A 15,605-nucleotide genomic window follows, 5' to 3' on the forward strand; every position below is an offset into this window, starting at 1 on the left:
AGGACAGACAGAGGAATGGAGGACAGACAGAGAATGGAGGACAGACAGAGGAATGGAGGACAGACAGAGGAATGGAGATAGACAGAGGAATGGAGGACAGACAGAGGAATGGAGGACAGACAGAGTGGAGGACAGACATTGTAAGGAACGGAGGACAGACAGAGGAACGGAGGACAGACAGAGGAACGGAGGACAGACAGAGGTGGAGGACAGACAGAGGAACGGAGGACAGACAGAGGAACGGAGGACAGACAGAGGAACGGAGGACAGACAGAGGAACGGAGGAGAGACAGAGGAACGGAGGAGAGACAGAGGAACGGAGGAGAGACAGAGGAACGGAGGAGAGACAGAGAACGGAGGAGAGACAGAGGAACGGAGGAGAGACAGAGGATTGGAGGAGAGACAGAGGATTGGAGGAGAGACAGAGGAATGTAAAGACAGAGGAATGGAGGAGAGACAGTTATTGGAGGAGAGACAAATGAATGGAGGAAGACAGAGGAATGGAGGAGAGACAGAGGAATGGAGGACAGACAGAGGAATGGAGGATAGACAGAGGAATGGAGGAGAGACAGAGGAATGGAGGAGAGACAGTAGGATTGAGGAGAGACAGAGTTTGATATTGGAGGAGAGACAGAGGAGTGGAGGAGAGACAGATGATTGGAGGAGAGACAGAGGATGGAGGATAGACAGAGGAATGGAGGAGAGACAGAGGAATTGATAAACAGAGGATGGAGGAGAGACAGAGGAATGGAGGAGAGACAGAGGAATGGATTGACAGAAAGGAATGGAGGATAGACAGAGGAATGGCTAGACAGAATGGATTGATAGACAGAGGAATGGAGGAGAGACAGAGGAATGGAGGACAGACAGAGTAAATCATAGACAGAGGAATGGAGGATAGACAGAGGAATGGAGGACAGACAGAGGAATGGAGGAGAGACAGAGGAATGGAGGAAGACAGGAATGGAGGACAGACAGAGGAATGGAGGAGAGACAGAGGGATGGAGGAGAGACAGGAATCAGAGACAGATGAATGGAGGAGAAAGACAGAGGAATGGAGGAGAGACAGAGGAGAGACAGAGGAATGGAGGAGAGACAGAGGAATGGAGGAGAGACAGAGGAGAGACAGAGGAATGGAGGAGAGACAGGAAGCTAGGACAGACAGTAAATGGAGGAGAGACAGAGGGATGGAGGAGAGTACAGGAATGGAAAGACAGTTTGAGTTATTGGAGGCTAGACAGAATTGGAGGAAATCAGAGGAGAGTAGTTAATGGAGGAGAGACAGGAATTGATAAACAGACAGAGGAATGGAGGAGAGACAGAGGGATGATAAATCAGACAGTAGGATGGAGGAGAGACAGGAATGGAGGAGAGACATGAATGGAGGAGAGACAGAGGGATGAAGGAGAGACAGAAATGGATGAGAGACAGATGAATGGAGGACAGACAGAGGAATGGATAAATCAGACAGAGGGATGGAGGAGAGACAGGAATGGAGGATCAGACAGAGGGATGGAGGAGAGACAGGAATGGAGGAGAGACAGAGGAATGGAGGATAGACAGAGGAATGGAGGAGAGACAGAAGAATGGAGGACAGATTGTAAATGGAGGAGAGACAGATGAATGGAGGATAGACAGAGGAATGGAGGACAGACAGAGGAATGGAGGAGAGACAGATGAATGGAGGACAGATTGAGAGACAGAGGACTGGAGGAGAGACAGAGGACTGAAAGACAGAGACTGACTGGAGGAGAGACAGAGGAATGGAGGATAGACAGAGGAATGGAGGAGAGACAGAATTGAGACAGAGGAATGGAGGTAGACAGAGGAATGGAGGAGAGACAGAGGAATGGAGGACAGACAGAGGAATGGAGGATAGACAGAGGAATGGAGGACAGACAGAGGAATGGAGGATAGACAGTAAGAATGGAGGAGAGACAGAGGAATGGAGGATAGACAAATGAATGGAGGAAAGACAGATGAATGGAGGAGAGACAGAGGAATGGAGGAGAGACAGAGGGATGGAGGAGAGACAGAGGAATGGAGGATAGACAGAGGAATGGAGGACAGACAGAGGAATGGAGGTTAGACAGAGGAATGGAGGATAGACAGAGGAATGGAGGACAGACAGAGGAATGGAGGAGAGACAGAGGAATGGAGGACAGACAGAGGAATGGAGGATAGACAGAGGAATGGAGGATAGACAGAGGAATGGAGGACAGACAGAGGAATGGAGGAGAGACAGAGGAATGGAGGAGAGACAGGAATGGAGGACAGACAGAGGAATGGAGGAGAGACAGAGGGGTGGAGGAGAGACAGGAATGGAGGAAGACAGATGAATGGAGGATAGACAGAGGAATGGAGGAGAGACATTGATAAGACAGAGGAATGGAGGAGAGACAGAGGAATGGAGGAGAGACAGAGGAGAGACAGAGGAATGGAGGAGAGACAGGAATGGAGGACAGACAGAGGAATGGAGGAGAGACAGAGGATGGAGGAGAGACAGGAATGGAGGAGAGACAGATGAATGGAGGATAGACAGAGGAATGGAGGAGAGACAGACAGAGGAGAGACAGATGAATGGAGGAGAGACAGGAATGGAGGACAGACAGAGGAATGGAGGAGAGACAGAGGATGGAGGAGAGACAGAGGGATGGAGGAGAGACAGGAATGGAGGAGAGACAGATGAATGGAGGAGAGACAGAGGGATGAAGGAGAGACAGAGGAATGGAGGAGAGACAGATGAATGGAGGACAGACAGAGGAATGGAGGAGAGACAGAGTTGATGGAGGAGAGACAGGAATGGAGGAGAGACAGAGGGATGGAGGAGAGACAGGAATGGAAAGACAGAGGAATGGAGGATAGACAGAGGAATGGAGGAGAGACAGAAGAATGGAGGAGAGACAGGAATGGAGGAGAGACAGATGAATGGAGGATAGACAGAGGAATGGAGGACAGACAGAGGAATGGAGGAGAGACAGATGAATGGAGGACAGACAGAGGACTGGAGGAGAGACAGAGGACTGGAGGAGAGACAGAGGACTGGAGGAGAGAGACAGAGGACTGGAGGAGAGACAGAGGAATGGAGGATAGACAGAGGAATGGAGGAGAGACAGAGGAGAGACAGAGGAATGGAGGATAGACAGAGGAATGGAGGAGAGACAGAGGAATGGAGGACAGACAGAGGAATGGAGGATAGACAGAGGAATGGAGGACAGACAGAGGAATGGAGGATAGACAGAGGAATGGAGGAGAGACAGAGGAATGGAGGATAGACAAATGAATGGAGGAAAGACAGATGAATGGAGGAGAGACAGAGGAATGGAGGAGAGACAGATGAATGGAGGATAGACAGAGGAATGGAGGACAGACAGAGGAATGGAGGAGAGACAGAGGAATGGAGGAGAGACAGAGGATTGGAGGAGAGACAGAGGATTGGAGGAGAGACAGAGGAATGGAGGATAGACAGAGGAATGGAGGAGAGACAGAGGAATGGAGGATAGACAGAGGAATGGAGGATAGACAGAGGAATGGAGGACAGACAGAGGAATGGAGGAGAGACAGAGGAATGGAGGAGAGACAGGAATGGAGGACAGACAGAGGAATGGAGGAGAGACAGAGGGATGGAGGAGAGACAGGAATGGAGGAGAGACAGATGAATGGAGGATAGACAGAGGAATGGAGGAGAGACAGAGGAGAGACAGAGGAATGGAGGAGAGACAGAGGAATGGAGGAGAGACAGAGGAGAGACAGAGGAATGGAGGAGAGACAGGAATGGAGGACAGACAGAGGAATGGAGGATAGACAGAGGGAATGGAGGACAGACAGAGGAATGGAGGATAGACAGAGGAATGGAGGATAGACAGAGGAATGGAGGACAGACAGAGGAATGGAGGACAGACAGAGGAATGGAGGACAGACAGAGGAATGGAGGATAGACAGAGGAATGGAGGATAGACAGAGGAATGGAGGATAGACAGAGGAATGGAGGACATAGACAGAGGAATGGAGAATAGACAGAGGAATGGAGTATAGACAGAGGAATGGAGGATAGACAGAGGAATGGAGGACAGACAGAGGAATGGAGGATAGACAGAGGAATGGAGGACAGACAGAGGAATGGAGGATAGACAGAGGAATGGAGGACAGACAGAGGAATGGAGGATAGACAGAGGAATGGAGGATAGACAGAGGAATGGAGGACAGACAGAGGAATGGAGGAGAGACAGAGGAATGGAGGACAGACAGAGGAATGGAGGATAGACAGAGGAATGGAGGAGAGACAGAGGAATGTAGGACAGACAGAGGAATGGAGGAGAGACAGAGGAATGGAGGATAGACAGAGGAATGGAGGAGAGACAGAGGAATGGAGGAGAGACAGAGGAATGGAGGAGAGACAGAGGAATGGAGGAGAGACAGAGGAATGGAGGAGAGACAGAGGAATGGAGGAGAGACAGAGGAGAGACAGAGGAATGGAGGAGAGACAGAGGAATGGAGGAGAGACAGAGGAGAGACAGAGGAATGGAGGAGAGACAGAGGAATGGAGGAGAGACAGAGGAATGGAGGAGAGACAGAGGAATGGAGGAGAGACAGAGGAATGGAGGAGAGACAGAGGAATGGAGGATAGACAGAGGAATGGAGGAGAGACAGAGAGGACAGATGGAGGAGAGACAGAGGAATGGAGGACAGACAGAGGAATGGAGGAGAGACAGAGGGATGGAGGAGAGACAGAGGGATGGAGGAGAGACAGAGGAATGGAGGAGAGACAGGAATGGAGGAGAGACAGATGAATGGAGGAGAGACAGAGGAATGGAGGAGAGACAGAGGAATGGAGGAGAGACAGAGGAATGGAGGACAGACAGAGGAATGGAGGAGAGACAGAGGATGGAGGAGAGACAGGAATGGAGGAGAGACAGAGGGATGGAGGAGAGACAGGAATGGAGGAGAGACAGAGGAATGGAGGATAGACAGAGGAATGGAGGAGAGACAGAAGAATGGAGGAGAGACAGGAATGGAGGAGAGACAGATGAATGGAGGATAGACAGAGGAATGGAGGACAGACAGAGGAATGGAGGAGAGACAGATGAATGGAGGACAGACAGAGGACTGGAGGAGAGACAGAGGAATGGAGGAGAGACAGAGGACTGGAGGAGAGACAGAGGACTGGAGGAGAGACAGAGGAATGGAGGAGAGACAGAGGAATGGAGGATAGACAGAGGAATGGAGGAGAGACAGAGGAGAGACAGAGGAATGGAGGATAGACAGAGGAATGGAGGAGAGACAGAGGAATGGAGGACAGACAGAGGAATGGAGGATAGACAGAGGAATGGAGGACAGACAGAGGAATGGAGGATAGACAGAGGAATGGAGGAGAGACAGAGGAATGGAGGATAGACAAAGGAATGGAGGAAAGACAGATGAATGGAGGAGAGACAGAGGAATGGAGGAGAGACAGAGGAATGGAGGACAGACAGAGGAATGGAGGAGAGACAGAGGAATGGAGGAGAGACAGAGGAATGGAGGAGAGACAGGAATGGAGGACAGACAGAGGAATGGAGGAGAGACAGAGGGATGGAGGAGAGACAGAGGAATGGAGGAGAGACAGAGGAATGGAGGATAGACAGAGGAATGGAGGAGAGACAGAGGAATGGAGGATAGACAGAGGAATGGAGGAGAGACAGAGGAATGGAGGACAGACAGAGGAATGGAGGAGAGACAGAGGAATGGAGGAGAGACAGGAATGGAGGACAGACAGAGGAATGGAGGACAGACAGAGGAATGGAGGAGAGGAATGGAGGAGAGACAGAGGAATGGAGGATAGACAGAGGAATGGAGGAGAGGAGAGACAGAGGAATGGAGGAGAGACAGAGGAATGGAGGAGAGACAGAGGAATGGAGGATAGACAGAGGGATGGAGGACAGACAGAGGGATGGAGGACAGACAGAGGAATGGAGGATAGACAGAGGAATGGAGGATAGACAGAGGAATGGAGGATAGACAGAGGAATGGAGGATAGACAGAGGAATGGAGGATAGACAGAGGAATGGAGTATAGACAGAGGAATGGAGGATAGACAGAGGAATGGAGGACAGACAGAGGAATGGAGGATAGACAGAGGAATGGAGGACAGACAGAGGAATGGAGGACAGACAGAGGAATGGAGGATAGACAGAGGAATGGAGGATAGACAGAGGAATGGAGGATAGACAGAGGAATGGAGGATAGACAGAGGAATGGAGGATAGACAGAGGAATGGAGGACAGACAGAGGAATGGAGGATAGACAGAGGAATGGAGGATAGACAGAGGAATGGAGGATAGACAGAGGAATGGAGGATAGACAGAGGAATGGAGGACAGACAGAGGAATGGAGGACAGACAGAGGAATGGAGGACAGACAGAGGAATGGAGGATAGACAGAGGAATGGAGGACAGACAGAGGAATGGAGGATAGACAGAGGAATGGAGGACAGACAGAGGAATGGAGGATAGACAGAGGAATGGAGGATAGACAGAGGAATGGAGGATAGACAGAGGAATGGGGAGGACAGACAGAGGAATGGAGGACAGACAGAGGAATGGAGGACAGACAGAGGAATGGAGGACAGACAGAGGAATGGAGGACAGACAGAGGAATGGAGGAGAGACAGAGGAATGGAGGACAGACAGAGGGATGGAGGACAGACAGAGGAATGGAGGACAGACAGAGGAATGGAGGACAGACAGAGGAATGGAGGACAGACAGAGGAATGGAGGACAGACAGAGGAATGGAGGATAGACAGAGGAATGGAGGACAGACAGAGGAATGGAGGATAGACAGAGGAATGGAGGACAGACAGAGGAATGGAGGACAGACAGAGGAATGGAGGACAGACAGAGGAATGGAGGACAGACAGAGGAATGGAGGATAGACAGAGGAATGGAGGACAGACAGAGGAATGGAGGAGAGACAGAGGATTGGAGGAGAGACAGAGGATTGGAGGAGAGACAGAGGATTGGAGGAGAGACAGAGGATTGGAGGAGAGACAGAGGAATGGAGGAGAGACAGAGGAATGGAGGAGAGACAGAGGAATGGAGGAGAGACAGAGGAATGGAGGAGAGACAGATGAATGGAGGAGAGACAGAGGAATGGAGGAGAGACAGATGAATGGAGGATAGACAGAGGAGAGACAGAGGAATGGAGGAGAGACAGAGGAATGGAGGACAGACAGAGGAATGGAGGATAGACAGAGGAATGGAGGACAGACAGAGGAATGGAGGAGAGACAGAGGAATGGAGGAGAGACAGAGGAATGGAGGAGAGACAGAGGAATGGAGGAGAGACAGAGGAATGGAGGAGAGACAGAGGAATGGAGGAGAGACAGAGGAATGGAGGAGAGACAGAGGAATGGAGGAGAGACAGAGGAATGGAGGAGAGACAGAGGAATGGAGGAGAGACAGAGGAATGGAGGAGAGACAGATGAATGGAGGATAGACAGAGGAGAGACAGAGGAATGGAGGAGAGACAGAGGAATGGAGGAGAGACAGAGGAATGGAATGGAGGAGAGACAGAGGAATGGAGGACAGACAGAGGAATGGAGGACAGACAGAGGAATGGAGGAGAGACAGAGGATTGGAGGAGAGACAGAGGAATGGAGGAGAGACAGAGGAATGGAGGAGAGACAGAGGAATGGAGGATAGACAGAGGAATGGAGGAGAGACAGAGGAATGGAGGAGAGACAGAGGGATGGAGGAGAGACAGAGGAATGGAGGATAGACAGAGGAATGGAGGAGAGACAGAGGAATGGAGGATAGACAGAGGAATGGAGGATAGACAGAGGAATGGAGGACAGACAGAGGAATGGAGGAGAGACAGAGGAATGGAGGAGAGACAGGAATGGAGGACAGACAGAGGAATGGAGGAGAGACAGAGGAATGGAGGAGAGACAGGAATGGAGGAGAGACAGAGGATAGACAGAGGAATGGAGGAGAGACAGAGGAGAGACAGATGAATGGAGGAGAGACAGATGAATGGAGGATAGACAGAGGAATGGAGGAGAGACAGAGGAGAGACAGAGGAATGGAGGAGAGACAGAGGAGAGACAGAGGAATGGAGGAGAGACAGGAATGGAGGACAGACAGAGGAATGGAGGAGAGACAGAGGGATGGAGGAGAGACAGGAATAGAGGAGAGACAGATGAATGGAGGATAGACAGAGGAATGGAGGAGAGACAGAGGAGAGACAGATGAATGGAGGACAGACAGAGGAATGGAGGAGAGACAGAGGAATGGAGGAGAGACAGAGGAATGGAGGAGAGACAGAGGGATGGAGGAGAGACAGAGGAATGGAGGATAGACAGAGGAATGGAGGACAGACAGAGGAATGGAGGAGAGACAGAGGAATGGAGGATAGACAGAGGAATGGAGGATAGACAGAGGAATGGAGGAGAGACAGAGGAATGGAGGAGAGACAGGAATGGAGGACAGACAGAGGAATGGAGGAGAGACAGAGGGATGGAGGAGAGACAGGAATGGAGGAGAGACAGATGAATGGAGGATAGACAGAGGAATGGAGGAGAGACAGAGGAGAGACAGATGAATGGAGGACAGACAGAGGATTGGAGGAGAGACAGAGGAATGGAGGAGAGACAGAGGAATGGAGGAGAGACAGAGGAATGGAGGAGAGACAGAGGAATGGAGGAGAGACAGAGGGATGGAGGAGAGACAGGAATGGAGGAGAGACAGATGAATGGAGGTGAGACAGAGGAATGGAGGAGAGACAGAGGAGAGACAGATGAATGGAGGAGAGACAGGAATGGAGGACAGACAGAGGAATGGAGGAGAGACAGAGGGATGGAGGAGAGACAGGAATGGAGGAGAGACAGATGAATGGAGGAGAGACAGAGGATGAAGGAGAGACAGAGGAATGGAGGAGAGACAGATGAATGGAGGACAGACAGAGGAATGGAGGAGAGACAGAGGGATGGAGGAGAGACAGGAATGGAGGAGAGACAGAGGGATGGAGGAGAGACAGGAATGGAGGAGAGACAGAGGAATGGAGGATAGACAGAGGAATGGAGGAGAGACAGAGAATGGAGGAGAGACAGGAATGGAGGAGAGACAGATGAATGGAGGATAGACAGAGGAATGGAGGACAGACAGAGGAATGGAGGAGAGACAGATGAATGGAGGATAGACAGAGGAATGGAGGAGAGACAGAGGAATGGAGGATAGACAAATGAATGGAGGAGAGACAGATGAATGGAGGAGAGACAGAGGAATGGAGGAGAGACAGATGAATGGAGGATAGACAGAGGAATGGAGGACAGACAGAGGAATGGAGGAGAGACAGAGGATTGGAGGAGAGACAGAGGATTGGAGGAGAGACAGAGGAATGGAGGAGAGACAGAGGATTGGAGGATAGACAGAGGAATGGAGGATAGACAGAGGAATGGAGGATAGACAGAGGAATGGAGGAGAGACAGGAATGGAGGAGAGACAGGAATGGAGGACAGACAGAGGAATGGAGGACAGACAGAGGAATGGAGGATAGACAGAGGAATGGAGGAGAGACAGAGGAGAGACAGAGGAGAGACAGAGGAATGGAGGAGAGACAGAGGAGAGACAGAGGAGAGACAGAGGAGAGACAGAGGAATGGAGGAGAGACAGAGGAGAGACAGAGGATAGACAGAGGAATGGAGGACAGACAGAGGAATGGAGGAGAGACAGAGGAATGGAGGAGAGACAGAGGAATGGAGGACAGACAGAGGAATGGAGGAGAGACAGAGGAATGGAGGAGAGACAGAGGAATGGAGGAGAGACAGAGGAATGGAGGAGAGACAGAGGAATGGAGGACAGACAGAGGAATGGAGGACAGACAGAGGAATGGAGGATAGACAGAGGAATGGAGGAGAGACAGAGGAGAGACAGAGGAATGGAGGAGAGACAGAGGAAGACAGAGGAGAGACAGAGGAGAGACAGAGGAGAGACAGAGGAGAGACAGAGGAGAGACAGAGGAATGGAGGAGAGACAGAGGAGAGACAGAGGAGAGACAGAGGATAGACAGAGGAATGGAGGATAGACAGAGGAGAGACAGAGGAATGGAGGACAGACAGAGGAATGGAGGAGAGACAGAGGAATGGAGGATAGACAGAGGAATGGAGGAGAGACAGAGGAGAGACAGAGGAATGGAGGAGAGACAGAGGAGAGACAGAGGAATGGAGGAGAGACAGAGGAATGGAGGAGAGACAGAGGAATGGAGGAGAGACAGAGGAATGGAGGAGAGACAGAGGAATGGAGGAGAGACAGAGGAATGGAGGAGAGACAGAGGAATGGAGGAGAGACAGAGGAAAGGAGGAGAGACAGAGGAATGGAGGATAGACAGAGGTACAGAGTAGTGAGGCTATAGACAGTACATATACAGTAGTGAGGCTATAGACAGTAGAGAGGCTATATACAGTAGTGAGGCTATAGACAGTAGTGAGGCTATAGACAGTACATATACAGTAGTGAGGCTATAGACAGTAGAGAGGCTATATACAGTAGTGAGGCTATATACAGTAGTGAGGCTATAGACAGTAGTGAGGCTATAGACAGTAGTGAGGCTATATACAGTAGTGAGGCTATATACAGTAGTGAGGCTATAGACAGTAGTGAGGCTATAGACAGTAGTGAGGCTATATACAGTAGTGAGGCTATAGACAGTAGTGAGGCTATATACAGTAGTGAGGCTATATACAGTAGTGAGGCTATAGACAGTAGAGAGGCTATAGACAGTAGTGAGGCTATAGACAGTAGTGAGGCTATAGACAGTACATATACAGTAGTGAGGCTATAGACAGTAGAGAGGCTATATACAGTAGTGAGGCTATATACAGTAGTGAGGCCATAGACAGTAGAGAGGCTATATACAGTAGTGAGGCTATATAGAGTAGAGAGGCTATAGACAGTAGAGAGGCTATATACAGTAGTGAGGCTATAGACAGTAGAGAGGCTATATACAGTAGTGAGGCCATATACAGTAGAGAGGCTATATACAGTAGTGAGGCTATATACAGTAGAGAGGTTATATACAGTAGAGAGGCTATATACAGTAGAGGGGCTATATACAGTAGAGAGGCTATATACAGTAGAGAGGCTATATACAGTAGAGAGGCTATATACAGTAGAGGGGCTATATACAGTAGAGAGGCTATATACAGTAGAGAGGCTATATACAGTAGAGAGGCTATATACAGTAGAGGGGCTATATACAGTAGAGGGGCTATATACAGTAGAGGGGCTATATACAGTAGAGAGGCTATATACAGTAGAGGCTATATACAGTAGAGAGGCTATATACAGTAGAGAGGCTACATACAGTAGAGAGGCTATATACAGTAGAGAGGCTATATACAGTAGAGAGGCTATATACAGTAGAGAGGCTATATACAGTAGAGAGGCTATATACAGTAGAGAGGCTATATACAGTAGCGAGGCTATATACAGTAGAGAGGCTATATACAGTAGAGAGGCTATATACAGTAGAGAGGCTATATACAGTAGCGAGGCTATATACAGTAGAGAGGCTATATACAGTAGAGGGCTATATACAGTAGAGAGGCTATATACAGTAGAGAGGTTATATACAGTAGAGAGGCTATATACAGTAGAGAGGCTATATACAGTAGAGAGGCTATATACAGTAGAGGGCTATATACAGTAAAGAGGCAGTATTGAGGTAGTATGTACATGAATGTATAGTTAAAGTGACTATGGATGTATGATAAACAGAGAGTAGCAGCAGCGTAAAAGAGGGTTGGGGGGGGGACGACAATGCAATTAGTCCAGGTAGCCATTTGATTACCTGTTCAGGTGTCTATGGCTTGGGGGTAAAAACTATGGAGAAGCCTTTGGTCCTAGACTTGGCGCTCTGGTACCGCTTGCCATGCGGTAATAGAGAGAACGGCCTTCCTCTGACACCACCTGGTGTAGAGGTCCTGGATGGCAGGAAGTTTGGCCCCAGTGATGTCCTGGGCCGTACGTACTACCCTCTGTAATGCCTTGCAGTCGGAGGCCGAGCAGTTGCCGTACCAGGCGGAGATGCAACCAGGATGCTCTCGATGTTGCAGCTGTAGAAGCTTTTAAGGATCTGAGGACCCATGCCAAATCTTTTAGTTTCCTGAGGGGGAATAGGCTTTGTCGTGCCCTCTTCACGACTCTCTTGGTGTGTTTGGACCATTCTAGTTTGTTGGTGATGTGGAACTTGAAGCTGTCCACCTGCTCCACTACAGCCCTGTCGATGACAATGGGGGCGTGCTCGGTCCTCCTTTTCCTGTAGTCCACAATCATCTCCTTTGTCTTGATTACATTGAGGGAGAGGTTGTTATTCTGGCACCACCCGGCCAGGTCTCTGACATCCTCCCTTTAGACTGTCTCATCGTTGCCGGTGATCAGGCCTACCACTTTGTGTCCTCTGCAAACTTAATGATGGCGTTGGAGTCGTGCCTGCCAACGCAGTGGTGGGTGAACAGGGAGTACAGGAGGGGACTGAGCACGCACCCTGAGGGTGTTGAGGATCAGTGTTTCAGATGTGTTGCTACCTACCCTCAACACCTGGAGGTGGCCCGTTGCAGAGGGAGGTGTTTAGTCCCAGGATCCTTAGCTTAGAAATGAGCTTTGAGGGCACTATGGTGTTGAACGCTGAGCTGTAGTCAATGAATAACATTCTCACGTAGGTGTTCCTTTTGTCCAGGTGGGAAAGGGCAGTGTGGAGTGCAATGCATCATCTGTGGATCTGTTTGAGCGGAATGCAAATTGAAGTGGGTCTAGGGTTTCTGGGATAATGGTGTTGATGTGAGCCATTACCAGCCTTTCAAAGCACTTCATGGCTACGGACGTGAGTGTTACGGGTCTGTAGTCATTTAGGCAGGTTAACTTAGTGTTCTTGGGCACAGGGACTATGGTGGTCTGCTTAGGGAGGGAGGAGAAAAATATAGAGGAGGGAGGGAGAGAGAGAGGAGAGAGAGAGCGAGAGAGCGAGAGAGAGAGAGGAAGAGAGAGAGAGAGAGAGAGAGAGAGAGAGACTAGAAAACGTGGGCTTTGTCTTAACTTTTACCATAGGCTTCTCTCTTGTGACAGTCTCTCAGTGGTAAAATACAGTGAATAATTCAATGGGTAGTTTAAGGCCCGGACCAATATAAAGTAGTATGTATCATGTGGGGTACAGCATCCGATGCATGCAGAGATCACTCTGGATTTGGGAAAAGGGTACAGTTATCGTGTGGGATTGTAGAAGAGATGCTGTAAATACATTGACTGGTGAAGCGCTACGTTTATGCAGGGGATCTCCTGGAAGATGACCTTTTGAAAGAACGTACTGTCTGAGGAAAAAGTAGATTTCTCTGGGCTAAAAGATTGTTGGACCAGTCCCTGGTTCGAATCCAAGTGCTGCCGCATGGCAATGTGTTGAAAAACCAATTAGCGAGTTGGAACATACTGTCTTCCAGACAAGCAAAGGTAACTATGGAGACAGGGTTATAATGAATAAAGGTAACTATGTAGACAGGGTTATAAAGAATAAAGGTAACTATGGAGACAGGGTTACAATGAATAAAGGTAGCTATGGAGACAGGGTTATAAAGGTAACTATGTAGACAGGGTTATAATGAATAAAGGTAACTATGGAGACAGGGTTACAATGAATAAAGGTAACTATGGAGACAGGGTTACAATGAATAAAGGTAACTATGTAGACAGGGTTACAATGAATAAAGGGAGGTACAGTATGTAGACAGGGTTACAATGAATAAAGGGAGGTACAGTATGTAGACAGGGTTACAATGAATAAAGGGAGGTACAGTATGTAGACAGGGTTAAAATGAATAAAGGTAACTATGTAGACAGGGTTACAATGAATAAAGGAGGTACAGTATGTAGACAGGGTTATAATGAATAAAGGGAGGTACAGTATGTAGACAGGGTTACAATGAATAAAGGGAGGTACAGTATGTAGACAGGGTTATAATGAATAAAGGTAACTATGTAGACAGGGTTACAATGAATAAAGGGAGGTACAGTATGTAGACAGGGTTATAATGAATAAAGGGAGGTACAGTATGTAGACCGGGTATTAATTAATAAAGGTAACTATGTGGACAGTTGTGATGAATAAATTGAGCCCTCAGGCATGGTTGTGGGGTTCATTTGATTCAGCATACTGTCTTTTTATTTGAGGCTAGTAAAGAACAAACTGGGCCTCCATAACAATGAGGAAGGTGTAATGCCAGGGTTATGGTTTAGCCAATATACTGTTGAGCTGCCCATATAGACATGCAGGCACACACCCACTGGGGGATGAAACACACGACTCAGCCTGAAGTGTCCCCACTGGGTGATGAAACTCACTACTCACCCTGAAGTGTCCCCACTGGGGGTGAAACTCACTACTCAGCTTGAAGTGTCCCCACTTGGGGATGAAACTCACTACTCAGGCTGAAGTGTCCCCACTTGGGGATGAAACTCACTACTCAGGCTGAAGTGTCCCCACTTGGGGATGAAACTCACTACTCAGCCTGAAGTGTCCCCACTTGGGGATGAAACTCACTACTCAGGCTGAAGTGTCCCCACTTGGGGATGAAACTCACTACTCAGGCTGAAGTGTCCCCACTTGGGGATGAAACTCACTACTCAGCCTGAAGTGTCCCCACTTGGGGATGAAACTCACTACTCAGCCTGAAGTGTCCCCACTTGGTGATGATGAAACTCACTACTCAGGCTGAAGTGTCCCCACTGAAGTGTGATGATGAAACTCACTACTCAGACTGAAGTGTCCCCACTTGGTGATGAAACTCATTACTCAGCTTGAAGTGTCCCCACATGGGGATGAAACTCACTACTCCGCTTGAAGTGTCCCCACTTGGGGGGTTTAAGTCACTACTCACCCTGAAGTGTCCCCACTTGGGGATGATGAAACTCACTACTCAGGCTGAAGTGTCCCCACTTGGGGATGAAACTCACTACTCTGCTGAAGTGTCCCCACTTGGGGTGAAACTCACTACTCACCCTGAAGTGTCCCCACTTGGGGATGATGAAACTCACTACTCAGGCTGAAGTGTCCCCACTGGGGATGAAACTCACTACTCAGCCTGAAGTGTCCCCACTTGGTGATGATGAAACTCACTACTCAGGCTGAAGTGTCCCTCACTACTCAGCCTGAAGTGTCCCCATGATGAAACTCACTACTCAGGCTGAAGTGTCCCCACTTGGGGATGAAACTCAGTACTCTGCTTGAAGTGTCCCCACATGGGTGATGAAACTCACTACTCAGCTTGAAGTGTCCCCACTTGGGGATGAAACTCACTACTCACCCTGAAGTGTCCCCACTTGGGGATGAAACTCACTACTCACCCTGCTTGCTAACTGCTTTCTAACTATACACTGTACTGCATGATTGTAGCGTGTTTACTAACATTTTAATTCTAGTAGCTACACTGCAGGTCAAAAGTTGAGAATGGTGTTCTGAAACTTTTGACCGGTAGTGTATGTTGACTTGACGTTAGCTAATATGGTGACAAAAATCTAAGCAGTGGGTAGCTGTTAGCGGTTTTGATATGAAGGTTTGACTTATAAAGGTTTTTATGCTTGGTC

Source organism: Oncorhynchus tshawytscha, unplaced genomic scaffold (genome assembly GCF_018296145.1).
Source record: "Oncorhynchus tshawytscha isolate Ot180627B unplaced genomic scaffold, Otsh_v2.0 Un_contig_3183_pilon_pilon, whole genome shotgun sequence".
Classification (NCBI taxonomy): Eukaryota; Metazoa; Chordata; class Actinopteri; order Salmoniformes; family Salmonidae; genus Oncorhynchus; species Oncorhynchus tshawytscha.